The sequence below is a fragment of the Rhinichthys klamathensis genome, unplaced genomic scaffold, assembly GCF_029890125.1.
Source record: "Rhinichthys klamathensis goyatoka isolate OS25496 unplaced genomic scaffold, OSU_Roscu_1.1 h1tg000332l_1, whole genome shotgun sequence".
In the NCBI taxonomy this organism is placed as follows: domain Eukaryota; kingdom Metazoa; phylum Chordata; class Actinopteri; order Cypriniformes; family Leuciscidae; genus Rhinichthys; species Rhinichthys klamathensis.
The window spans coordinates 154,422-176,725 of NW_026606847.1; the positions used below are offsets into that span (position 1 = coordinate 154,422).

General features: G+C 46.0%; 37 non-coding genes across 37 annotated transcripts; all 37 read right to left on the minus strand.

The window, feature by feature from the left end:
* Nucleotides 1–71: 71 nt before the first annotated feature.
* trnaw-cca (transfer RNA tryptophan (anticodon CCA)) lies at nucleotides 72–143 on the minus strand. The gene has a single exon. It is a non-coding gene; the product is annotated as a tRNA-Trp (tRNA).
* Nucleotides 144–885: 742 nt separating this feature from the next.
* trnaw-cca (transfer RNA tryptophan (anticodon CCA)) lies at nucleotides 886–957 on the minus strand. The gene has a single exon. It is a non-coding gene; the product is annotated as a tRNA-Trp (tRNA).
* A 273-nt stretch (nucleotides 958–1,230) lies between these two features.
* trnaw-cca (transfer RNA tryptophan (anticodon CCA)) lies at nucleotides 1,231–1,302 on the minus strand. The gene has a single exon. It is a non-coding gene; the product is annotated as a tRNA-Trp (tRNA).
* A 90-nt stretch (nucleotides 1,303–1,392) lies between these two features.
* Nucleotides 1,393–1,464, minus strand: trnaw-cca (transfer RNA tryptophan (anticodon CCA)). The gene has a single exon. It is a non-coding gene; the product is annotated as a tRNA-Trp (tRNA).
* A 580-nt stretch (nucleotides 1,465–2,044) lies between these two features.
* On the minus strand, nucleotides 2,045–2,116 carry trnaw-cca (transfer RNA tryptophan (anticodon CCA)). Its single transcript has one exon. It is a non-coding gene; the product is annotated as a tRNA-Trp (tRNA).
* Nucleotides 2,117–2,858: 742 nt separating this feature from the next.
* On the minus strand, nucleotides 2,859–2,930 carry trnaw-cca (transfer RNA tryptophan (anticodon CCA)). The gene has a single exon. It is a non-coding gene; the product is annotated as a tRNA-Trp (tRNA).
* A 256-nt stretch (nucleotides 2,931–3,186) lies between these two features.
* On the minus strand, nucleotides 3,187–3,258 carry trnaw-cca (transfer RNA tryptophan (anticodon CCA)). Its single transcript has one exon. It is a non-coding gene; the product is annotated as a tRNA-Trp (tRNA).
* Nucleotides 3,259–3,348: 90 nt separating this feature from the next.
* trnaw-cca (transfer RNA tryptophan (anticodon CCA)) lies at nucleotides 3,349–3,420 on the minus strand. The gene has a single exon. It is a non-coding gene; the product is annotated as a tRNA-Trp (tRNA).
* A 90-nt stretch (nucleotides 3,421–3,510) lies between these two features.
* Nucleotides 3,511–3,582, minus strand: trnaw-cca (transfer RNA tryptophan (anticodon CCA)). The gene has a single exon. It is a non-coding gene; the product is annotated as a tRNA-Trp (tRNA).
* A 418-nt stretch (nucleotides 3,583–4,000) lies between these two features.
* On the minus strand, nucleotides 4,001–4,072 carry trnaw-cca (transfer RNA tryptophan (anticodon CCA)). The gene has a single exon. It is a non-coding gene; the product is annotated as a tRNA-Trp (tRNA).
* Nucleotides 4,073–4,652: 580 nt separating this feature from the next.
* On the minus strand, nucleotides 4,653–4,724 carry trnaw-cca (transfer RNA tryptophan (anticodon CCA)). Its single transcript has one exon. It is a non-coding gene; the product is annotated as a tRNA-Trp (tRNA).
* A 1,231-nt stretch (nucleotides 4,725–5,955) lies between these two features.
* trnaw-cca (transfer RNA tryptophan (anticodon CCA)) lies at nucleotides 5,956–6,027 on the minus strand. The gene has a single exon. It is a non-coding gene; the product is annotated as a tRNA-Trp (tRNA).
* Nucleotides 6,028–7,097: 1,070 nt separating this feature from the next.
* On the minus strand, nucleotides 7,098–7,169 carry trnaw-cca (transfer RNA tryptophan (anticodon CCA)). The gene has a single exon. It is a non-coding gene; the product is annotated as a tRNA-Trp (tRNA).
* Nucleotides 7,170–7,259: 90 nt separating this feature from the next.
* trnaw-cca (transfer RNA tryptophan (anticodon CCA)) lies at nucleotides 7,260–7,331 on the minus strand. Its single transcript has one exon. It is a non-coding gene; the product is annotated as a tRNA-Trp (tRNA).
* A 256-nt stretch (nucleotides 7,332–7,587) lies between these two features.
* trnaw-cca (transfer RNA tryptophan (anticodon CCA)) lies at nucleotides 7,588–7,659 on the minus strand. Its single transcript has one exon. It is a non-coding gene; the product is annotated as a tRNA-Trp (tRNA).
* A 1,070-nt stretch (nucleotides 7,660–8,729) lies between these two features.
* Nucleotides 8,730–8,801, minus strand: trnaw-cca (transfer RNA tryptophan (anticodon CCA)). Its single transcript has one exon. It is a non-coding gene; the product is annotated as a tRNA-Trp (tRNA).
* Nucleotides 8,802–8,891: 90 nt separating this feature from the next.
* On the minus strand, nucleotides 8,892–8,963 carry trnaw-cca (transfer RNA tryptophan (anticodon CCA)). The gene has a single exon. It is a non-coding gene; the product is annotated as a tRNA-Trp (tRNA).
* A 746-nt stretch (nucleotides 8,964–9,709) lies between these two features.
* trnaw-cca (transfer RNA tryptophan (anticodon CCA)) lies at nucleotides 9,710–9,781 on the minus strand. Its single transcript has one exon. It is a non-coding gene; the product is annotated as a tRNA-Trp (tRNA).
* Nucleotides 9,782–9,871: 90 nt separating this feature from the next.
* trnaw-cca (transfer RNA tryptophan (anticodon CCA)) lies at nucleotides 9,872–9,943 on the minus strand. The gene has a single exon. It is a non-coding gene; the product is annotated as a tRNA-Trp (tRNA).
* A 2,322-nt stretch (nucleotides 9,944–12,265) lies between these two features.
* On the minus strand, nucleotides 12,266–12,337 carry trnaw-cca (transfer RNA tryptophan (anticodon CCA)). Its single transcript has one exon. It is a non-coding gene; the product is annotated as a tRNA-Trp (tRNA).
* A 256-nt stretch (nucleotides 12,338–12,593) lies between these two features.
* On the minus strand, nucleotides 12,594–12,665 carry trnaw-cca (transfer RNA tryptophan (anticodon CCA)). Its single transcript has one exon. It is a non-coding gene; the product is annotated as a tRNA-Trp (tRNA).
* A 256-nt stretch (nucleotides 12,666–12,921) lies between these two features.
* On the minus strand, nucleotides 12,922–12,993 carry trnaw-cca (transfer RNA tryptophan (anticodon CCA)). Its single transcript has one exon. It is a non-coding gene; the product is annotated as a tRNA-Trp (tRNA).
* Nucleotides 12,994–13,083: 90 nt separating this feature from the next.
* trnaw-cca (transfer RNA tryptophan (anticodon CCA)) lies at nucleotides 13,084–13,155 on the minus strand. The gene has a single exon. It is a non-coding gene; the product is annotated as a tRNA-Trp (tRNA).
* Nucleotides 13,156–14,715: 1,560 nt separating this feature from the next.
* trnaw-cca (transfer RNA tryptophan (anticodon CCA)) lies at nucleotides 14,716–14,787 on the minus strand. Its single transcript has one exon. It is a non-coding gene; the product is annotated as a tRNA-Trp (tRNA).
* A 90-nt stretch (nucleotides 14,788–14,877) lies between these two features.
* Nucleotides 14,878–14,949, minus strand: trnaw-cca (transfer RNA tryptophan (anticodon CCA)). Its single transcript has one exon. It is a non-coding gene; the product is annotated as a tRNA-Trp (tRNA).
* Nucleotides 14,950–15,918: 969 nt separating this feature from the next.
* trnaw-cca (transfer RNA tryptophan (anticodon CCA)) lies at nucleotides 15,919–15,990 on the minus strand. The gene has a single exon. It is a non-coding gene; the product is annotated as a tRNA-Trp (tRNA).
* Nucleotides 15,991–16,959: 969 nt separating this feature from the next.
* Nucleotides 16,960–17,031, minus strand: trnaw-cca (transfer RNA tryptophan (anticodon CCA)). The gene has a single exon. It is a non-coding gene; the product is annotated as a tRNA-Trp (tRNA).
* Nucleotides 17,032–17,121: 90 nt separating this feature from the next.
* trnaw-cca (transfer RNA tryptophan (anticodon CCA)) lies at nucleotides 17,122–17,193 on the minus strand. Its single transcript has one exon. It is a non-coding gene; the product is annotated as a tRNA-Trp (tRNA).
* Nucleotides 17,194–17,774: 581 nt separating this feature from the next.
* Nucleotides 17,775–17,846, minus strand: trnaw-cca (transfer RNA tryptophan (anticodon CCA)). The gene has a single exon. It is a non-coding gene; the product is annotated as a tRNA-Trp (tRNA).
* A 90-nt stretch (nucleotides 17,847–17,936) lies between these two features.
* trnaw-cca (transfer RNA tryptophan (anticodon CCA)) lies at nucleotides 17,937–18,008 on the minus strand. Its single transcript has one exon. It is a non-coding gene; the product is annotated as a tRNA-Trp (tRNA).
* A 580-nt stretch (nucleotides 18,009–18,588) lies between these two features.
* On the minus strand, nucleotides 18,589–18,660 carry trnaw-cca (transfer RNA tryptophan (anticodon CCA)). Its single transcript has one exon. It is a non-coding gene; the product is annotated as a tRNA-Trp (tRNA).
* A 256-nt stretch (nucleotides 18,661–18,916) lies between these two features.
* trnaw-cca (transfer RNA tryptophan (anticodon CCA)) lies at nucleotides 18,917–18,988 on the minus strand. The gene has a single exon. It is a non-coding gene; the product is annotated as a tRNA-Trp (tRNA).
* Nucleotides 18,989–20,058: 1,070 nt separating this feature from the next.
* Nucleotides 20,059–20,130, minus strand: trnaw-cca (transfer RNA tryptophan (anticodon CCA)). Its single transcript has one exon. It is a non-coding gene; the product is annotated as a tRNA-Trp (tRNA).
* A 90-nt stretch (nucleotides 20,131–20,220) lies between these two features.
* On the minus strand, nucleotides 20,221–20,292 carry trnaw-cca (transfer RNA tryptophan (anticodon CCA)). The gene has a single exon. It is a non-coding gene; the product is annotated as a tRNA-Trp (tRNA).
* A 256-nt stretch (nucleotides 20,293–20,548) lies between these two features.
* trnaw-cca (transfer RNA tryptophan (anticodon CCA)) lies at nucleotides 20,549–20,620 on the minus strand. Its single transcript has one exon. It is a non-coding gene; the product is annotated as a tRNA-Trp (tRNA).
* A 1,070-nt stretch (nucleotides 20,621–21,690) lies between these two features.
* Nucleotides 21,691–21,762, minus strand: trnaw-cca (transfer RNA tryptophan (anticodon CCA)). The gene has a single exon. It is a non-coding gene; the product is annotated as a tRNA-Trp (tRNA).
* A 90-nt stretch (nucleotides 21,763–21,852) lies between these two features.
* trnaw-cca (transfer RNA tryptophan (anticodon CCA)) lies at nucleotides 21,853–21,924 on the minus strand. The gene has a single exon. It is a non-coding gene; the product is annotated as a tRNA-Trp (tRNA).
* Between the last annotated feature and the right edge of the window lie 380 nt (nucleotides 21,925–22,304).

Consider the following 22,304-nt stretch of genomic DNA (forward strand, 5'->3'; position numbering starts at 1 on the left):
CTGAGCTCACCACAGGGTCTAGCAAAAAGGATACCTGAATTTTATTAAAAACTTGAGCTCAAAGAAGAGATTGACCCCGACGTGATTTGAACACGCAACCTTCTGATCTGGAGTCAGATGCGCTACCGTTGCGCCACGAGGCCCTGCACTTCTGTCAAATTGCTGAGCTCGTTATAGGGTCTAGCAACAAGGATTCCTGAATTTTATTAAAAACATGAGCTCAAAGAAGAGATTGACCCCGACGTGATATGAACACACAACCTTCTGATCTGAAGTCAGACGCGCTTCCATTGCATCATGAGGCCGTCCGCTTCTGTGAAATTGCTGAGCTCGTTATAGGGTCTAGCAACAAGGATTCCTGAATTTTATTAAAGACTTGAGCTCAAAGAAGAGATAGTCCCCGACGTGATTTGGACACGCAAACTTCTAATCTGAAGTCAGACGCGCTTCCTTTGCGCCACGAGGCCCTGCACTTCTGTCAAATTGCTGAGCTCTCCACAGGGTCTGGCAACAAGGATTCCTGAATTTTATTAAAAACTTGAGCTCAAAGAAGAGATTGACCCCGACGTGATATGAACACACAACCTTCTGATCTGAAGTCAGACGCGCTTCCATTGCATCATGAGGCCCTCCGCTTCTTTGAAATTGCTGAGCTCGTTATAGGGTCTAGCAACAAGGATTCCTGAATTTTATTAAAGACTTGAGCTCAAAGAAGAGATAGTCCCCGACGTGATTTGGACACGCAACCTTCTAATCTGAAGTCAGACGCGCTTCCATTGCGCCACGAGGCCCTGCACTTCTGTCAAATTGCTGAGCTCGTTATAGGGTCTAGCAACAAGGATACATGAATTTTATTAGAGACTTGAGCTCAAAGAAGAGATAGCTTGACCCCAACGTGATTTGAACACGCAAACTTCTGATCTGGAGTCAGACGCGCTACCGTTGCGCCACGAGGCCCTGCACTTCTGTCAAATTGCTGAGCTCGCCACAGGGTCTAGCAAAAAGGATACCTGAATTTTATTAAAGACTTGAGCTCAAAGAAGAGATTGACCCCGACGTGAGATTGACCCCGACGTGATATGAACACACAACCTTCTGATCTAAAGTCAGACGCGCTTCCATTGCATCATGAGGCCCTGCGCTTCTGTGAAATTGCTGAGCTCGTTATAGGGTCTAGCAACAAGGATTCCTGAATTTTATTAGAGACTTGAGCTCAAAGAAGAGATAACTTGACGCCGACGTGATTTGAACACGCAACCTTCTGATCTGGAGTCAGACGCGCTACCGTTGCGCCACGAGGCCCTGCACTTCTGTCAAATTGCTGAGCTCACCACAGGGTCTAGCAAAAAGGATACCTGAATTTTATTAAAGACTTGAGCTCAAAGAAGAGATTGACCCCGACGTGATTTGAACACGCAACCTTCTGATCTGGAGTCAAACGCGCTACCGTTGCGCCACGAGGCCCTGCACTTCTGTCAAATTGCTGAGCTCGTTATAGGGTCTAGCAACAAGGATTCCTGAATTTTATTAAAAACATGAGCTCAAAGAAGAGATTGACCCCGACGTGATATGAACACACAACCTTCTGATCTGAAGTCAGACGCGCTTCCATTGCATCATGAGGCCCTCCGCTTCTGTGTAATTGCTGAGCTCGTTATAGGGTCTAGCAACAAGGATTCCTGAATTTTATTAAAGACTTGAGCTCAAAGAAGAGATAGTCCCCGACGTGATTTGGACACGCAAACTTCTAATCTGAAGTCAGACGCGCTTCCATTGCGCCACGAGGCCCTGCACTTCTGTCAAATTGCTGAGCTCGTTATAGGGTCTAGCAACAAGGATGCATGAATTTTTTTAGAGACTTGAGCTCAAAGAAGAGATAGCTTGACCCCGACGTGATTTGAACACGCAACCTTCTGATCTGGAGTCAGACGCGCTACCGTTGCGACAAGAGACCCCGCACTTCTGTCAAATTGCTGAGCTCGCCACAAGGTCTGGCAAAAAGGATTCCTGAATTTTATTAAAGACTTGAGCTCAAAGAAGAGATTGACCCCGACGTGATTTGAACACGCAACCTTCTGATCTGGAGTCAGATGCGCTACCGTTGCGCCACGAGGCCCTGCACTTCTGTCAAATTGCTGAGCTCGTTATAGGGTCTAGCAACAAGGATTCCTGAATTTTATTAAAAACATGAGCTCAAAGAAGAGATTGACCCCGACGTGATATGAACACACAACCTTCTGATCTGAAGTCAGACGCGCTTCCATTGCATCATGAGGCCGTCCGCTTCTGTGAAATTGCTGAGCTCGTTATAGGGTCTAGCAACAAGGATTCCTGAATTTTATTAAAGACTTGAGCTCAAAGAAGAGATAGTCCCCGACGTGATTTGGACACGCAAACTTCTAATCTGAAGTCAGACGCGCTTCCTTTGCGCCACGAGGCCCTGCACTTCTGTCAAATTGCTGAGCTCTCCACAGGGTCTGGCAACAAGGATTCCTGAATTTTATTAAAAACTTGAGCTCAAAGAAGAGATTGACCCCGACGTGATATGAACACACAACCTTCTGATCTGAAGTCAGACGCGCTTCCATTGCATCATGAGGCCCTCCGCTTCTTTGAAATTGCTGAGCTCGTTATAGGGTCTAGCAACAAGGATTCCTGAATTTTATTAAAGACTTGAGCTCAAAGAAGAGATAGTCCCCGACGTGATTTGGACACGCAACCTTCTAATCTGAAGTCAGACGCGCTTCCATTGCGCCACGAGGCCCTGCACTTCTGTCAAATTGCTGAGCTCGTTATAGGGTCTAGCAACAAGGATACATGAATTTTATTAGAGACTTGAGCTCAAAGAAGAGATAGCTTGACCCCAACGTGATTTGAACACGCAAACTTCTGATCTGGAGTCAGACGCGCTACCGTTGCGCCACGAGGCCCTGCACTTCTGTCAAATTGCTGAGCTCGCCACAGGGTCTAGCAAAAAGGATACCTGAATTTTATTAAAGACTTGAGCTCAAAGAAGAGATTGACCCCGACGTGATATGAACACACAACCTTCTGATCTAAAGTCAGACGCGCTTCCATTGCATCATGAGGCCCTGCGCTTCTGTGAAATTGCTGAGCTCGTTATAGGGTCTAGCAACAAGGATTCCTGAATTTTATTAGAGACTTGAGCTCAAAGAAGAGATAACTTGACGCCGACGTGATTTGAACACGCAACCTTCTGATCTGGAGTCAGACGCGCTACCGTTGCGCCACGAGGCCCTGCACTTCTGTCAAATTGCTGAGCTCACCACAGGGTCTAGCAAAAAGGATACCTGAATTTTATTAAAGACTTGAGCTCAAAGAAGAGATTGACCCCGACGTGATTTGAACACGCAACCTTCTGATCTGGAGTCAGACGCGCTACCGTTGTGCCACGAGGCCCTGCACTTCTGTCAAATTGCTGAGCTCGCCACAGGGTCTAGCAAAAAGGATACCTGAATTTTATTAAAGACTTAAACTTAAAGAAGAGATTGACCCCGACGTGATTTGAACACGCAACCTTCTGATCTGGAGTCAGACGCGCTACCGTTGCGCCACGAGGCCCTGCACTTCTGTCAAATTGCTGAGCTCGCCACAGGGTCTAGCAACAAGGATACCTGAATTTTATTAAAAACTTGAGCTGAAAGAAGAGATTGACCCCGACGTGATATGAACACACAACCTTCTGATCTGAAGTCAGACGCGCTTCCATTGCATCATGAGGCCCTGCTCTTCTGTGAAATTGCTGAGCTCGTTATAGGGTCTAGCAACAAGGATACATGAATTTTATTAGAGACTTGAGCTCAAAGAAGAGATAGCTTGACCCCGACGTGATTTGAACACGCAACCTTCTGATCTGGAGTCAGACGTGCTACCGTTGCGACACGAGGCCCTGCACTTCTGTCAAATTGCTGAGCTCGCCACAGGGTCTAGCAAAAAGGATACCTGAATTTTATTAAAGACTTGAGCTCAAAGAAGAGATTGACCCCGACGTGATTTGAACACGCAACCTTCTGATCTGGAGTCAGACGCGCTACCGTTGCGCCACGAGGCCCTGCACTTCCGTCAAATTGCTGAGCTCGCCACAGGGTCTAGCAACAAGGATTCCTGAATTTTATTAAAAACATGAGCTCAAAGAAGAGATTGACCCCGACGTGATATGAACACACAACCTTCTTATCTGAAGTCAGACGCGCTTCCATTGCATCATGAGGCCGTCCGCTTCTGTGAAATTGCTGAGCTCGTTATAGGGTCTAGCAACAAGGATTCCTGAATTTTATTAAAGACTTGAGCTCAAAGAAGAGATAGTCCCCGACGTGATTTGGACACGCAAACTTCTAATCTGAAGTCAGACGCGCTTCCATTGCGCCACGAGGCCCTGCACTTCTGTCAAATTGCTGAGCTCTCCACAGGGTCTGGCAAAAAGGATTCCTGAATTTTATTAAAAACTTGAGCTCAAAGAAGAGATTGACCCCGACGTGATATGAACACACAACCTTCTGATCTGAAGTCAGATGCGCTTCCATTGCATCATGAGGCCCTGCGCTTCTGTGAAATTGCTGAGCTCGTTATAGGGTCTAGCAACAAGGATTCCTGAATTTTATTAGAGACTTGAGCTCAAAGAAGAGATAGCTTGACCCCGACGTGATTTGAACACGCAACCTTCTGATCTGGAGTCAGACACGCTACCGTTGCGCCACGAGGCCCTGCACTTCTGTCAAATTGCTGAGCTCGCCACAGGGTCTAGCAAAAAGGATACCTGAATTTTATTAAAGACTTGAGCTCAAAGAAGAGATTGACCCCGACGTGATTTGAACACGCAACCTTCTGATCTGGAGTCAGACGCGCTACCGTTGCGCCCAAGGCCCTGCACTTCTGTCAAATTGCTGAGCTCGTTATAGGGTCTAGCAACAAGGATTCCTGAATTTTATTAAAAACTTGAGCTCAAAGAAGAGATAGTCCCCGACGTGATATGAACACACAACCTTCTGATCTGAAGTCAGACGCGCTTCCATTGCATCATGAGGCCCTGCGCTTCTGTGAAATTGCTGAGCTCGTTATAGGGTCTAGCAACAAGGATGCATGAATTTTTTTTGAGACTTGAGCTCAAAGAAGAGATTGCTTGACCCCGACGTGATTTGAACACGCAACCTTCTGATCTGGAGTCAGACGCGCTACCGTTGCGACAAGAGGCCCGGCACTTCTGTCAAATTGCTGAGCTCGCCACAAGGTCTGGCAAAAAGGATTCCTGAATTTTATTAAAGACTTGAGCTCAAAGAAGAGATAGTCCCCGACGTGATTTGGACACGCACCCTTCTAATCTGGAGTCAGACGCGCTACCGTTGCGCCACGAGGCCCTGCACTTCTGTCAAATTGCTGAGCTCGTTATAGGGTCTAGCAACAAGGATTCCTGAATTTTATTAAAAACATGAGCTCAAAGAAGAGATTGACACCGACGTGATATGAACACACAACCTTCTGATCTGAAGTCAGACGCGCTTCCATTGCATCATGAGGCCGTCCGCTTCTGTGAAATCGCTGAGCTCGTTATAGGGTCTAGCAACAAGGATTCCTGAATTTTATTAAAGACTTGAGCTCAAAGAAGAGATAGTCCCCGACGTGATTTGGACACGCAAACTTCTAATCTGAAGTCAGACGCGCTTCCATTGCGCCACGAGGCCCTGCACTTCTGTCAAATTGCTGAGCTCTCCACAGGGTCTGGCAAAAAGGATTCCTGAATTTTATTAAAAACTTGAGCTCAAAGAAGAGATTGACCCCAACGTGATATGAACACACAACCTTCTGATCTGAAGTCAGATGCGCTTCCATTGCATCATGAGGCCCTGCGCTTCTGTGAAATTGCTGAGCTCGTTATAGGGTCTAGCAACAAGGATTCCTGAATTTTATTAGAGACTTGAGCTCAAAGAAGAGATAGCTTGACCCCGACGTGATTTGAACAAGCAACCTTCTGATCTGGAGTCAGACGCGCTACCGTTGCGCCACGAGGCCCTGCACTTCTGTCAAATTGCTGAGCTCGCCACAGGGTCTAGCAAAAAGGATACCTGAATTTTATTAAAGACTTGAGCTCAAAGAAGAGATTGACCCCGACGTGATTTGAACACGCAACCTTCTGATCTGGAGTCAGACGCGCTTCCATTGCATCATGAGGCCCTGCACTTCTGTGAAATTGCTGAGCTCGTTATAGGGTCTAGCAACAAGGATTCCTGAATTTTATTAAAAACTTGAGCTCAAAGAAGAGATTGACCCCGATGTGATATGAACACACAACCTTCTGATCTGAAGTCAGACGCGCTTCCATTGCATCATGAGGCCCTGCGCTTCTGTGAAATTGCTGAGCTCGTTATAGGGTCTAGCAACAAGGATGCATGAATTTTTTTTGAGACTTGAGCTCAAAGAAGAGATAGCTTGACCCCGACGTGATTTGAACACGCAACCTTCTGATCTGGAGTCAGACGCGCTACCGTTGCGACAAGAGGCCCCGCACTTCTGTCAAATTGCTGAGCTCGCCACAAGGTCTGGCAAAAAGGATTCCTGAATTTTATTAAAGACTTGAGCTCAAAGAAGAGATAGTCCCCGACGTGATTTGGACACGCACCCTTCTAATCTGGAGTCAGACGCGCTACCATTGCGCCACGAGGCCCTGCACTTCCGTCAAATTGCTGAGCTCGTTATAGGGTCTAGCAACAAGGATTCCTGAATTTTATTAAAGACTTGAGCTCAAAGAAGAGATAGTCCCCGACGTGATTTGGACACGCACCCTTCTAATCTGGAGTCAGACGCGCTACCGTTGCGCCACGAGGCCCTGCACTTCTGTCAAATTGCTGAGCTCGTTATAGGGTCTAGCAACAAGGATTCCTGAATTTTATTAAAAACTTGAGCTCAAAGAAGAGATTGACCCCGACGTGATATGAACACACAACCTTCTGATCTGAAGTCAGACGCGCTTCCATTGCATCATGAGGCCCTGCGCTTCTGTGAAATTGCTGAGCTCGTTATAGGGTCTAGCAACAAGGATACATGAATTTTATTAGAGACTTGAGCTCAAAGAAGAGATAGCTTGACCCCGACGTGATTTGAACACGCAACCTTCTGATCTGGAGTCAGACGCGCTACCGTTGCGCCACGAGGCCCTGCACTTCTGTCAAATTGCTGAGCTCGCCACAGGGTCTAGCAAAAAGGATACCTGAATTTTATTAAAGACTTGAGCTCAAAGAAGAGATTGACCCCGACGTGATTTGAACACGCAACCTTCTGATCTGGAGTCAGATGCGCTACCGTTGCGCCACGAGGCCCTGCACTTCTGTCAAATTGCTGAGCTCGCCACAGAGTCTGGCAAAAAGGATTCCTGAATTTTATTAAAAACTTGACCTCAAAGAAGAGATTGACCCCGACGTGATTTGAACACGCAACCTTCTGATCTGGAGTCAGACGCGCTTCCATTGCATCATGAGGCCCTGCGCTTCTGTGAAATTGCTGAGCTCGTTATAGGGTCTAGCAACAAGGATTCCTGAATTTTATTAGAGACTTGAGCTCAAAGAAGAGATAGCTTGACCCCGACGTGATTTGAACACGCAACCTTCTGATCTGGAGTCAGACGCGCTACCGTTGCGCCACGAGGCCCTGCACTTCTGTCAAATTGCTGAGCTCGCCACAGGGTCTAGCAAAAAGGATACCTGAATTTTATTAAAGACTTGAGCTCAAAGAAGAGATTGACCCCGACGTGATTTGAACACGCAACCTTCTGATCTGGAGTCAGACGCGCTTCCATTGCATCATGAGGCCCTGCACTTCTGTGAAATTGCTGAGCTCGTTATAGGGTCTAGCAACAAGGATTCCTGAATTTTATTAAAAACTTGAGCTCAAAGAAGAGATTGACCCCGACGTGATATGAACACACAACCTTCTGATCTGAAGTCAGACGCGCTTCCATTGCATCATGAGGCCCTGCGCTTCTGTGAAATTGCTGAGCTCGTTATAGGGTCTAGCAACAAGGATGCATGAATTTTTTTTGAGACTTGAGCTCAAAGAAGAGATAGCTTGACCCCGACGTGATTTGAACACGCAACCTTCTGATCTGGAGTCAGACGCGCTACCGTTGCGACAAGAGGCCCCGCACTTCTGTCAAATTGCTGAGCTCGCCACAAGGTCTGGCAAAAAGGATTCCTGAATTTTATTAAAGACTTGAGCTCAAAGAAGAGATAGTCCCCGACGTGATTTGGACACGCACCCTTCTAATCTGGAGTCAGACGCGCTACCATTGCGCCACGAGGCCCTGCACTTCTGTCAAATTGCTGAGCTCGTTATAGGGTCTAGCAACAAGGATTCCTGAATTTTATTAAAGACTTGAGCTCAAAGAAGAGATAGTCCCCGACGTGATTTGGACACGCACCCTTCTAATCTGGAGTCAGACGCGCTACCGTTGCGCCACGAGGCCCTGCACTTCTGTCAAATTGCTGAGCTCGTTATAGGGTCTAGCAACAAGGATTCCTGAATTTTATTAAAAACTTGAGCTCAAAGAAGAGATTGACCCCGACGTGATATGAACACACAACCTTCTGATCTGAAGTCAGACGCGCTTCCATTGCATCATGAGGCCCTGTGCTTCTGTGAAATTGCTGAGCTCGTTATAGGGTCTAGCAACAAGGATACATGAATTTTATTAGAGACTTGAGCTCAAAGAAGAGATAGCTTGACCCCGACGTGATTTGAACACGCAACCTTCTGATCTGGAGTCAGACGCGCTACCGTTGCGCCACGAGGCCCTGCACTTCTGTCAAATTGCTGAGCTCGCCACAGGGTCTAGCAAAAAGGATACCTGAATTTTATTAAAGACTTGAGCTCAAAGAAGAGATTGACCCCGACGTGATTTGAACACGCAACCTTCTGATCTGGAGTCAGATGCGCTACCGTTGCGCCACGAGGCCCTGCACTTCTGTCAAATTGCTGAGCTCGTTATAGGGTCTAGCAACAAGGATTCCTGAATTTTATTAAAAACATGAGCTCAAAGAAGAGATTGACCCCGATGTGATATGAACACACAACCTTCTGATCTGAAGTCAGACGCGCTTCCATTGCATCATGAGGCCCTGCGCTTCTGTGAAATTGCTGAGCTCGTTATAGGGTCTAGCAACAAGGATGCATGAATTTTTTTTGAGACTTGAGCTCAAAGAAGAGATAGCTTGACCCCGACGTGATTTGAACACGCAACCTTCTGATCTGGAGTCAGATGCGCTACCGTTGCGACAAGAGGCCCCGCACTTCTGTCAAATTGCTGAGCTCGCCACAAGGTCTGGCAAAAAGGAATCCTGAATTTTATTAAAGACTTGAGCTCAAAGAAGAGATAGTCCCCGACGTGATTTGGACACGCACCCTTCTAATCTGGAGTCAGACGCGCTACCGTTGCGCCACGAGGCCCTGCACTTCTGTCAAATTGCTGAGCTCGTTATAGGGTCTAGCAACAAGGATTCCTGAATTTTATTAAAAACTTGAGCTCAAAGAAGAGATTGACCCCGACGTGATATGAACACACAACCTTCTGATCTGAAGTCAGACGCGCTTCCATTGCATCATGAGGCCCTGCGCTTCTGTGAAATTGCTGAGCTCGTTATAGGGTCTAGCAACAAGGATACATGAATTTTATTAGAGACTTGAGCTCAAAGAAGAGATAGCTTGACCCCGACGTGATTTGAACACGCAACCTTCTGATCTGGAGTCAGACGCGCTACCGTTGCGCCACGAGGCCCTGCACTTCTGTCAAATTGCTGAGCTCGCCACAGGGTCTAGCAAAAAGAATACCTGAATTTTATTAAAGACTTGAGCTCAAAGAAGAGATTGACCCCGACGTGATTTGAACACGCAACCTTCTGATCTGGAGTCAGATGCGCTACCGTTGCGCCACGAGGCCCTGCACTTCTGTCAAATTGCTGAGCTCGTTATAGGGTCTAGCAACAAGGATTCCTGAATTTTATTAAAAACATGAGCTCAAAGAAGAGATTGACCCCGACGTGATATGAACACACAACCTTCTGATCTGAAGTCAGACGCGCTTCCATTGCATCATGAGGCCGTCCGCTTCTGTGAAATTGCTAAGCTCGTTATAGGGTCTAGCAACAAGGATTCCTGAATTTTATTAACCTGTTAACCGTCACCAGTGCGTGGGCGCTCTGAAGCGTTTTTTTTTTAAATAGTTCAAAGTTACTATCATATTTAATGTGATTAACTTGACAAACTATACATCATTAAAACGATATAAGACTCAAGTTTCAGTATTTGACCACTATTGTATTCTGTGAAACTTATAGTGACAGTTATGTCTTAATTTGTGTCAGGAGTTATGAAATAAAAAAATGAGTCGTTACCTTTAATATGAATTATGAGCGTCAGCTGCTCTCATTCAGAAAAAAACTCCCGTGCGATCGTCATGACAGCGATTCACAAAACAACGTCCCTCAGGGCTTTTAGCTCAACCATGTGCAGATTTGGAGAAATATTGATAGATTCTCATAGGTTTACATCAGACTTCTATAGACAGGAATAATATTTATTGAATTTATACCCAAATGCGTCGATGTAATCATTTTGAGCGCTGTATACTCTGATTTACTGTGTTATCCATTCATACTGAAGTCTGGGGCGCTGTTGCACAGTAAAGTCCATATATGGATCACATGAAGAAGAGCCATAATCATGTGACATTCAGGAAGTCGTGATTCATAAACAAAGCTATCCGAGATCGCTGTAAAGTGCAGATAAAGATGTTTTGAAGACAATAAACATGATTGCAATGATATTTGATTTACCTGTGTTCTTCGAGTCATGTCAGGTATTTTCATAATAATAGATTATATGTATAATGTAATGCTAATCGAGATAGACTTTCAAATTGTGCAGAATACAATAAAATAATATATTTTCTATCTGATTTTTTTATCTGAAGCCAAATCAGATTACAGAAAGTTATTTAAAACACTCGACTTGCGCTATAAAGTAAGTTGGAGCACAAACATAGTTTTATTCTCATAAATTGTCGTGTATTGAGGGTGTGCTAAGCTAACATGCTAGCTAGTACTGAGCACCTGCTACCTAACTTCGATGTAATTTTTATGATTTTTTTTCTAAATAAGAATGCTTACTGAAATGTTTCGTTTTTCAAAAAGGGCATTTGATACAGTTTCACTGTGAAGTGAGAACTTTTATAAAATAAATGAGGGATTGAAACAGTGTGAATTGCTAGTCGTTAGTGATTATAATGCAGACAAAAGAAAAGCATATTTAGAGCAATAAACAGGCTGGAGAGGTGTGAATATGTGCAGGGGAGCCTGAGACTGAATGGGACTCGTTTTTGCATCACAAAACAATAGAGGCAATAGACTGAATAGATGCTTATAAGATGACAATAAACACCAGTCTAATCAAAATAAAGTCATATGACATGATCTTGAAAAACATTGAACTAAATACAGAGTTTTAGACTTATCATCTTCAGATTTTAAATATAACATGGTTAGACATGTGGCTTTAGCTGCAGTGCATTTCTAGATTGCTACAATGCCAACTTCAATTTTATTTTCATGAAGATGTTTCATAAAAATAAATGTATAATAACTTTACAAAACTTTGAAGCTATTTATAACTATTTTTTTTCATTATGACAATAATTAATTCTACATTTACAATAAACTTCCAGGTGTCAGCTTTCAAATGAGATCTTACTTGTGCTTTTAGTACAAAGGGTTCATGAACTGTATCTGTTTCAGTTTGGGAATGCCATATCTGGGGATTTTTCAAAAATGGGCTTGAAGCTTAACAGGTTAAAGACTTGAGCTCAAAGAAGAGATAGTCCCCGACGTGATTTGGACACGCAAACTTCTAATCTGAAGTCAGACGCGCTTCCATTGCGCCACGAGGCCCTGCACTTCTGTCAAATTGCTGAGCTCTCCACAGGGTCTGGCAAAAAGGATTCATGAGGCCCTCCGCTTCTTTGAAATTGCTGAGCTCGTTATAGGGTCTAGCAACAAGGATTCCTGAATTTTATTAAAGACTTGAGCTCAAAGAAGAGATAGTCCCCGACGTGATTTGGACACGCAACCTTCTAATCTGAAGTCAGACGCGCTTCCATTGCGCCACGAGGCCCTGCACTTCTGTCAAATTGCTGAGCTCGTTATAGGGTCTAGCAACAAGGATACATGAATTTTATTAGAGACTTGAGCTCAAAGAAGAGATAGCTTGACCCCAACGTGATTTGAACACGCAACCTTCTGATCTGGAGTCAGATGCGCTACCGTTGCGCCACGAGGCCCTGCACTTCTGTCAAATTGCTGAGCTCGCCACAGAGTCTGGCAAAAAGGATTCCTGAATTTTATTAAAAACTTGACCTCAAAGAAGAGATTGACCCCGACGTGATATGAACACACAACCTTCTGATCTGAAGTCAGACGCGCTTCCATTGCATCATGAGGCCCTGTGCTTCTGTGAAATTGCTGAGCTCGTTATAGGGTCTAGCAACAAGGATACATGAATTTTATTAGAGACTTGAGCTCAAAGAAGAGATAGCTTGACCCCAACGTGATTTGAACACGCAAACTTCTGATCTGGAGTCAGACGCGCTACCGTTGCGCCACGAGGCCCTGCACTTCTGTCAAATTGCTGAGCTCGCCACAGGGTCTAGCAAAAAGGATACCTGAATTTTATTAAAGACTTGAGCTCAAAGAAGAGATTGACCCCGACGTGATATGAACACACAACCTTCTGATCTAAAGTCAGACGCGCTTCCATTGCATCATGAGGCCCTGCGCTTCTGTGAAATTGCTGAGCTCGTTATAGGGTCTAGCAACAAGGATTCCTGAATTTTATTAGAGACTTGAGCTCAAAGAAGAGATAGCTTGACCCCGACGTGATTTGAACACGCAACCTTCTGATCTGGAGTCAGACGCGCTACCGTTGCGCCACGAGGCCCTGCACTTCTGTCAAATTGCTGAGCTCGCCACAGGGTCTAGCAAAAAGGATACCTGAATTTTATTAAAGACTTGAGCTCAAAGAAGAGATTGACCCCGACGTGATTTGAACACGCAACCTTCTGATCTGGAGTCAGACGCGCTACCGTTGCGCCACGAGGCCCTGCACTTCTGTCAAATTGCTGAGCTCGTTATAGGGTCTAGCAACAAGGATTCCTGAATTTTATTAAAAACTTGAGCTCAAAGAAGAGATAGTCCCCGACGTGATATGAACACACAACCTTCTGATCTGAAGTCAGACGCGCTTCCATTGCATCATGAGGCCCTGCGCTTCTGTGAAATTGCTGAGCTCGTTATAGGGTCTAGCAACAAGGATGCATGAATTTTTTTTGAGACTTGAGCTCAAAGAAGAGATTGCTTGACCCCGACGTGATTTGAACACGCAACCTTCTGATCTGGAGTCAGACGCGCTACCGTTGCGACAAGAGGCCCGGCACTTCTGTCAAATTGCTGAGCTCGCCACAAGGTCTGGCAAAAAGGATTCCTGAATTTTATTAAAGACTTGAGCTCAAAGAAGAGATAGTCCCCGACGTGATTTGGACACGCACCCTTCTAATCTGGAGTCAGACGCGCTACCGTTGCGCCACGAGGCCCTGCACTTCTGTCAAATTGCTGAGCTCGTTATAGGGTCTAGCAACAAGGATTCCTGAATTTTATTAAAGACTTGAGCTCAAAGAAGAGATAGTCCCCGACGTGATTTGGACACGCACCCTTCTAATCTGGAGTCAGACGCGCTACCGTTGCGCCACGAGGGCCTGCACTTCTGTCAAATTGCTGAGCTCGTTATAGGGTCTAGCAACAAGGATTCCTGAATTTTATTAAAAACTTGAGCTCAAAGAAGAGATTGACCCCGACGTGATATGAACACACAACCTTCTGATCTGAAGTCAGACGCGCTTCCATTGCATCATGAGGCCCTGCGCTTCTTTGAAATTGCTGAGCTCGTTATAGGGTCTAGCAACAAGGATACATGAATTTTATTAGAGACTTGAGCTCAAAGAAGAGATAGCTTGACCCCGACGTGATTTGAACACGCAACCCTCTGATCTGGAGTCAGACGCGCTACCGTTGCGACAAGAGGCCCCGCACTTCTGTCAAATTGCTGAGCTCGCCACAAGGTCTGGCAAAAAGGATTCCTGAATTTTATTAAAGACTTGAGCTCAAAGAAGAGATAGTCCCCGACGTGATTTGGACACGCACCCTTCTAATCTGGAGTCAGACGCGCTACCATTGCGCCACGAGGCCCTGCACTTCCGTCAAATTGCTGAGCTCGTTATAGGGTCTAGCAACAAGGATTCCTGAATTTTATTAAAGACTTGAGCTCAAAGAAGAGATAGTCCCCGACGTGATTTGGACACTCACCCTTCTAATCTGGAGTCAGACGCGCTACCGTTGCGCCACGAGGCCCTGCACTTCTGTCAAATTGCTGAGCTCGTTATAGGGTCTAGCAACAAGGATTCCTGAATTTCATTAAAAACTTGAGCTCAAAGAAGAGATTGACCCCGACGTGATATGAACACACAACCTTCTGATCTGAAGTCAGACGCGCTTCCATTGCATCATGAGGCCCTGCGCTTCTGTGAAATTGCTGAGCTCGTTATAGGGTCTAGCAACAAGGATACATGAATTTTATTAGAGACTTGAGCTCAAAGAAGAGATAGCTTGACCCCGACGTGATTTGAACACGCAACCTTCTGATCTGGAGTCAGACGCGCTACCGTTGCGCCACGAGGCCCTGCACTTCTGTCAAATTGCTGAGCTCGCCACAGGGTCTAGCAAAAAGGATACCTGAATTTTATTAAAGACTTGAGCTCAAAGAAGAGATTGACCCCGACGTGATTTGAACACGCAACCTTCTGATCTGGAGTCAGATGCGCTACCGTTGCGCCACGAGGCCCTGCACTTCTGTCAAATTGCTGAGCTCGTTATAGGGTCTAGCAACAAGGATTCCTGAATTTTATTAAAAACATGAGCTCAAAGAAGAGATTGACCCCGACGTGATATGAACACACAACCTTCTGATCTGAAGTCAGACGCGCTTCCATTGCATCATGAGGCCGTCCGCTTCTGTGAAATTGCTAAGCTCGTTATAGGGTCTAGCAACAAGGATTCCTGAATTTTATTAAAGACTTGAGCTCAAAGAAGAGATAGTCCCCGACGTGATTTGGACACGCAAACTTCTAATCTGAAGTCAGACGCGCTTCCATTGCGCCACGAGGCCCTGCACTTCTGTCAAATTGCTGAGCTCTCCACAGGGTCTGGCAAAAAGGATTCATGAGGCCCTCCGCTTCTTTGAAATTGCTGAGCTCGTTATAGGGTCTAGCAACAAGGATTCCTGAATTTTATTAAAGACTTGAGCTCAAAGAAGAGATAGTCCCCGACGTGATTTGGACACGCAACCTTCTAATCTGAAGTCAGACGCGCTTCCATTGCGCCACGAGGCCCTGCACTTCTGTCAAATTGCTGAGCTCGTTATAGGGTCTAGCAACAAGGATACATGAATTTTATTAGAGACTTGAGCTCAAAGAAGAGATAGCTTGACCCCGACGTGATATGAACACACAACCTTCTGATCTGAAGTCAGACGCGCTTCCATTGCATCATGAGGCCGTCCGCTTCTGTGAAATTGCTGAGCTCGTTATAGGGTCTAGCAACAAGGATTCCTGAATTTTATTAAAGACTTGAGCTCAAAGAAGAGATAGTCCCCGACGTGATTTGGACACGCAAACTTCTAATCTGAAGTCAGACGCGCTTCCATTGCGCCACGAGGCCCTGCACTTCTGTCAAATTGCTGAGCTCGTTATAGGGTCTAGCAACAAGGATTCCTGAATTTTATTAGAGACTTGAGCTCAAAGAAGAGATAGCTTGACCCCGACGTGATTTGAACACGCAACCTTCTGATCTGGAGTCAGACGCGCTACCGTTGCGCCACGAGGCCCTGCACTTCTGTCAAATTGCTGAGCTCGCCACAGGGTCTAGCAAAAAGGATACCTGAATTTTATTAAAGACTTGAGCTCAAAGAAGAGATTGACCCCGACGTGATATGAACACACAACCTTCTGATCTGAAGTCAGACGCGCTTCCATTGCATCATGAGGCCGTCCGCTTCTGTGAAATTGCTAAGCTCGTTATAGGGTCTAGCAACAAGGATTCCTGAATTTTATTAAAGACTTGAGCTCAAAGAAGAGATAGTCCCCGACGTGATTTGGACACGCAAACTTCTAATCTGAAGTCAGACGCGCTTCCATTGCGCCACGAGGCCCTGCACTTCTGTCAAATTGCTGAGCTCTCCACAGGGTCTGGCAAAAAGGATTCATGAGGCCCTCCGCTTCTTTGAAATTGCTGAGCTCGTTATAGGGTCTAGCAACAAGGATTCCTGAATTTTATTAAAGACTTGAGCTCAAAGAAGAGATAGTCCCCGACGTGATTTGGACACGCAACCTTCTAATCTGAAGTCAGACGCGCTTCCATTGCGCCACGAGGCCCTGCACTTCTGTCAAATTGCTGAGCTCGTTATAGGGTCTAGCAACAAGGATACATGAATTTTATTAGAGACTTGAGCTCAAAGAAGAGATAGCTTGACCCCGACGTGATATGAACACACAACCTTCTGATCTGAAGTCAGACGCGCTTCCATTGCATCATGAGGCTGTCCGCTTCTGTGAAATTGCTGAGCTCGTTATAGGGTCTAGCAACAAGGATTCCTGAATTTTATTAAAGACTTGAGCTCAAAGAAGAGATAGTCCCCGACGTGATTTGAACACGCAACCTTCTGATCTGGAGTCAGACGCGCTTCCATTGCATCATGAGGCCCTGCGCTTCTGTGAAATTGCTGAGCTCGTTATAGGGTCTAGCAACAAGGATTCCTGAATTTTATTAGAGACTTGAGCTCAAAGAAGAGATAGCTTGACCCCGACGTGATTTGAACACGCAACCTTCTGATCTGGAGTCAGACGCGCTACCGTTGCGCCACGAGGCCCTGCACTTCTGTCAAATTGCTGAGCTCGCCACAGGGTCTAGCAAAAAGGATACCTGAATTTTATTAAAGACTTGAGCTCAAAGAAGAGATTGACCCCGACGTGATTTGAACACGCAACCTTCTGATCTGGAGTCAGACGCGCTACCGTTGCGCCACGAGGCCCTGCACTTCTGTCAAATTGCTGAGCTCGTTATAGGGTCTAGCAACAAGGATTCCTGAATTTTATTAAAGACTTGAGCTCAAAGAAGAGATAGTTCCCGACGTGATTTGAACACGCACCCTTCTAATCTGGAGTCAGACACGCTACCGTTGCGCCACGAGGCCCTGCACTTCTGTCAAATTGCTGAGCTCGTTATAGGGTCTAGCAACAAGGATTCCTGAATTTTATTAAAGACTTGAGCTCAAAGAAGAGATAGTCCCCGACGTGATTTGGACACGCACCCTTCTAATCTGGAGTCAGACGCGCTACCGTTGCGCCACGAGGCCCTGCACTTCTGTCAAATTGCTGAGCTCGTTATAGGGTCTAGCAACAAGGATTCCTGAATTTTATTGAAAAACTTGAGCTCAAAGAAGAGATTGACCCCGACGTGATATGAACACACAACCTTCTGATCTGAAGTCAGACGCGCTTCCATTGCATCATGAGGCCCTGCGCTTCTGTGAAATTGCTGAGCTCGTTATAGGGTCTAGCAACAAGGATACATGAATTTTATTAGAGACTTGAGCTCAAAGAAGAGATAGCTTGACCCCGACGTGATTTGAACACGCAACCTTCTGATCTGGAGTCAGACGCGCTACCGTTGCGCCACGAGGCCCTGCACTTCTGTCAAATTGCTGAACTCGCCACAGGGTCTAGCAAAAAGGATACCTGAATTTTATTAAAGACTTGAGCTCAAAGAAGAGATTGACCCCGACGTGATTTGAACACGCAACCTTCTGATCTGGAGTCAGATGCGCTACCGTTGCTCCACGAGGCCTTGCACTTCTGTCAAATTGCTGAGCTCGTTATAGGGTCTAGCAACAAGGATTCCTGAATTTTATTAAAAACATGAGCTCAAAGAAGAGATTGACCCCGACGTGATATGAACACACAACCTTCTGATCTGAAGTCAGACGCGCTTCCATTGCATCATGAGGCCGTCCGCTTCTGTGAAATTGCTGAGCTCGTTATAGGGTCTAGCAACAAGGATTCCTGAATTTTATTAAAGACTTGAGCTCAAAGAAGAGATAGTCCCCGACGTGATTTGGACACGCAAACTTCTAATCTGAAGTCAGACGCGCTTCCATTGCGCCACGAGGCCCTGCACTTCTGTCAAATTGCTGAGCTCTCCACAGGGTCTGGCAAAAAGGATTCCTGAATTTTATTAAAAACTTGAGCTCAAAGAAGAGATTGACCCCAACGTGATATGAACACACAACCTTCTGATCTGAAGTCAGATGCGCTTCCATTGCATCATGAGGCCCTGCGCTTCTGTGAAATTGCTGAGCTCGTTATAGGGTCTAGCAACAAGGATTCCTGAATTTTATTAGAGACTTGAGCTCAAAGAAGAGATAGCTTGACCCCGACGTGATTTGAACACGCAACCTTCTGATCTGGAGTCAGACGCGCTACCGTTGCGCCACGAGGCCCTGCACTTCTGTCAAATTGCTGAGCTCGCCACAGGGTCTAGCAAAAAGGATACCTGAATTTTATTAAAGACTTGAGCTCAAAGAAGAGATTGACCCCGACGTGATTTGAACACGCAACCTTCTGATCTGGAGTCAGACGCGCTTCCATTGCATCATGAGGCCCTGCACTTCTGTGAAATTGCTGAGCTCGTTATAGGGTCTAGCAACAAGGATTCCTGAATTTTATTAAAAACTTGAGCTCAAAGAAGAGATAGCTTGACCCCGACGTGATTTGAACACGCAACCTTCTGATCTGGAGTCAGACGCGCTACCGTTGCGCCACGAGGCCCTGCACTTCTGTCAAATTGCTGAGCTCGCCACAGGGTCTAGCAAAAAGGATACCTGAATTTTATTAAAGACTTGAGCTCAAAGAAGAGATTGACCCCGACGTGATTTGAACACGCAACCTTCTGATCTGGAGTCAGACGCGCTTCCATTGCATCATGAGGCCCTGCACTTCTGTGAAATTGCTGAGCTCGTTATAGGGTCTAGCAACAAGGATTCCTGAATTTTATTAAAAACTTGAGCTCAAAGAAGAGATTGACCCCGATGTGATATGAACACACAACCTTCTGATCTGAAGTCAGACGCGCTTCCATTGCATCATGAGGCCCTGCGCTTCTGTGAAATTGCTGAGCTCGTTATAGGGTCTAGCAACAAGGATGCATGAATTTTTTTTGAGACTTGAGCTCAAAGAAGAGATAGCTTGACCCCGACGTGATTTGAACACGCAACCTTCTGATCTGGAGTCAGACGCGCTACCGTTGCGACAAGAGGCCCCGCACTTCTGTCAAATTGCTGAGCTCGCCACAAGGTCTGGCAAAAAGGATTCCTGAATTTTATTAAAGACTTGAGCTCAAAGAAGAGATAGTCCCCGACGTGATTTGGACACGCACCCTTCTAATCTGGAGTCAGACGCGCTACCATTGCGCCACGAGGCCCTGCACTTCCGTCAAATTGCTGAGCTCGTTATAGGGTCTAGCAACAAGGATTCCTGAATTTTATTAAAGACTTGAGCTCAAAGAAGAGATAGTCCCCGACGTGATTTGGACACGCACCCTTCTAATCTGGAGTCAGACGCGCTACCGTTGCGCCACGAGGCCCTGCACTTCTGTCAAATTGCTGAGCTCGTTATAGGGTCTAGCAACAAGGATTCCTGAATTTTATTAAAAACTTGAGCTCAAAGAAGAGATTGACCCCGACGTGATATGAACACACAACCTTCTGATCTGAAGTCAGACGCGCTTCCATTGCATCATGAGGCCCTGCGCTTCTGTGAAATTGCTGAGCTCGTTATAGGGTCTAGCAACAAGGATACATGAATTTTATTAGAGACTTGAGCTCAAAGAAGAGATAGCTTGACCCCGACGTGATTTGAACACGCAACCTTCTGATCTGGAGTCAGACGCGCTACCGTTGCGCCACGAGGCCCTGCACTTCTGTCAAATTGCTGAGCTCGCCACAGGGTCTAGCAAAAAGGATACCTGAATTTTATTAAAGACTTGAGCTCAAAGAAGAGATTGACCCCGACGTGATTTGAACACGCAACCTTCTGATCTGGAGTCAGATGCGCTACCGTTGCGCCACGAGGCCCTGCACTTCTGTCAAATTGCTGAGCTCGCCACAGAGTCTGGCAAAAAGGATTCCTGAATTTTATTAAAAACTTGACCTCAAAGAAGAGATTGACCCCGACGTGATTTGAACACGCAACCTTCTGATCTGGAGTCAGACGCGCTTCCATTGCATCATGAGGCCCTGCGCTTCTGTGAAATTGCTGAGCTCGTTATAGGGTCTAGCAACAAGGATTCCTGAATTTTATTAGAGACTTGAGCTCAAAGAAGAGATAGCTTGACCCCGACGTGATTTGAACACGCAACCTTCTGATCTGGAGTCAGACGCGCTACCGTTGCGCCACGAGGCCCTGCACTTCTGTCAAATTGCTGAGCTCGCCACAGGGTCTAGCAAAAAGGATACCTGAATTTTATTAAAGACTTGAGCTCAAAGAAGAGATTGACCCCGACGTGATTTGAACACGCAACCTTCTGATCTGGAGTCAGACGCGCTTCCATTGCATCATGAGGCCCTGCACTTCTGTGAAATTGCTGAGCTCGTTATAGGGTCTAGCAACAAGGATTCCTGAATTTTATTAAAAACTTGAGCTCAAAGAAGAGATTGACCCCGATGTGATATGAACACACAACCTTCTGATCTGAAGTCAGACGCGCTTCCATTGCATCATGAGGCCCTGCGCTTCTGTGAAATTGCTGAGCTCGTTATAGGGTCTAGCAACAAGGATGCATGAATTTTTTTTGAGACTTGAGCTCAAAGAAGAGATAGCTTGACCCCGACGTGATTTGAACACGCAACCTTCTGATCTGGAGTCAGACGCGCTACCGTTGCGACAAGAGGCCCCGCACTTCTGTCAAATTGCTGAGCTCGCCACAAGGTCTGGCAAAAAGGATTCCTGAATTTTATTAAAGACTTGAGCTCAAAGAAGAGATAGTCCCCGACGTGATTTGGACACGCACCCTTCTAATCTGGAGTCAGACGCGCTACCATTGCGCCACGAGGCCCTGCACTTCTGTCAAATTGCTGAGCTCGTTATAGGGTCTAGCAACAAGGATTCCTGAATTTTATTAAAGACTTGAGCTCAAAGAAGAGATAGTCCCCGACGTGATTTGGACACGCACCCTTCTAATCTGGAGTCAGACGCGCTACCGTTGCGCCACGAGGCCCTGCACTTCTGTCAAATTGCTGAGCTCGTTATAGGGTCTAGCAACAAGGATTCCTGAATTTTATTAAAAACTTGAGCTCAAAGAAGAGATTGACCCCGACGTGATATGAACACACAACCTTCTGATCTGAAGTCAGACGCGCTTCCATTGCATCATGAGGCCCTGTGCTTCTGTGAAATTGCTGAGCTCGTTATAGGGTCTAGCAACAAGGATACATGAATTTTATTAGAGACTTGAGCTCAAAGAAGAGATAGCTTGACCCCGACGTGATTTGAACACGCAACCTTCTGATCTGGAGTCAGACGCGCTACCGTTGCGCCACGAGGCCCTGCACTTCTGTCAAAGTGCTGAGCTCGCCACAGGGTCTAGCAAAAAGGATACCTGAATTTTATTAAAGACTTGAGCTCAAAGAAGAGATTGACCCCGACGTGATTTGAACACGCAACCTTCTGATCTGGAGTCAGATGCGCTACCGTTGCGCCACGAGGCCCTGCACTTCTGTCAAATTGCTGAGCTCGTTATAGGGTCTAGCAACAAGGATTCCTGAATTTTATTAAAAACATGAGCTCAAAGAAGAGATTGACCCCGATGTGATATGAACACACAACCTTCTGATCTGAAGTCAGACGCGCTTCCATTGCATCATGAGGCCCTGCGCTTCTGTGAAATTGCTGAGCTCGTTATAGGGTCTAGCAACAAGGATGCATGAATTTTTTTTGAGACTTGAGCTCAAAGAAGAGATAGCTTGACCCCGACGTGATTTGAACACGCAACCTTCTGATCTGGAGTCAGATGCGCTACCGTTGCGACAAGAGGCCCCGCACTTCTGTCAAATTGCTGAGCTCGCCACAAGGTCTGGCAAAAAGGAAT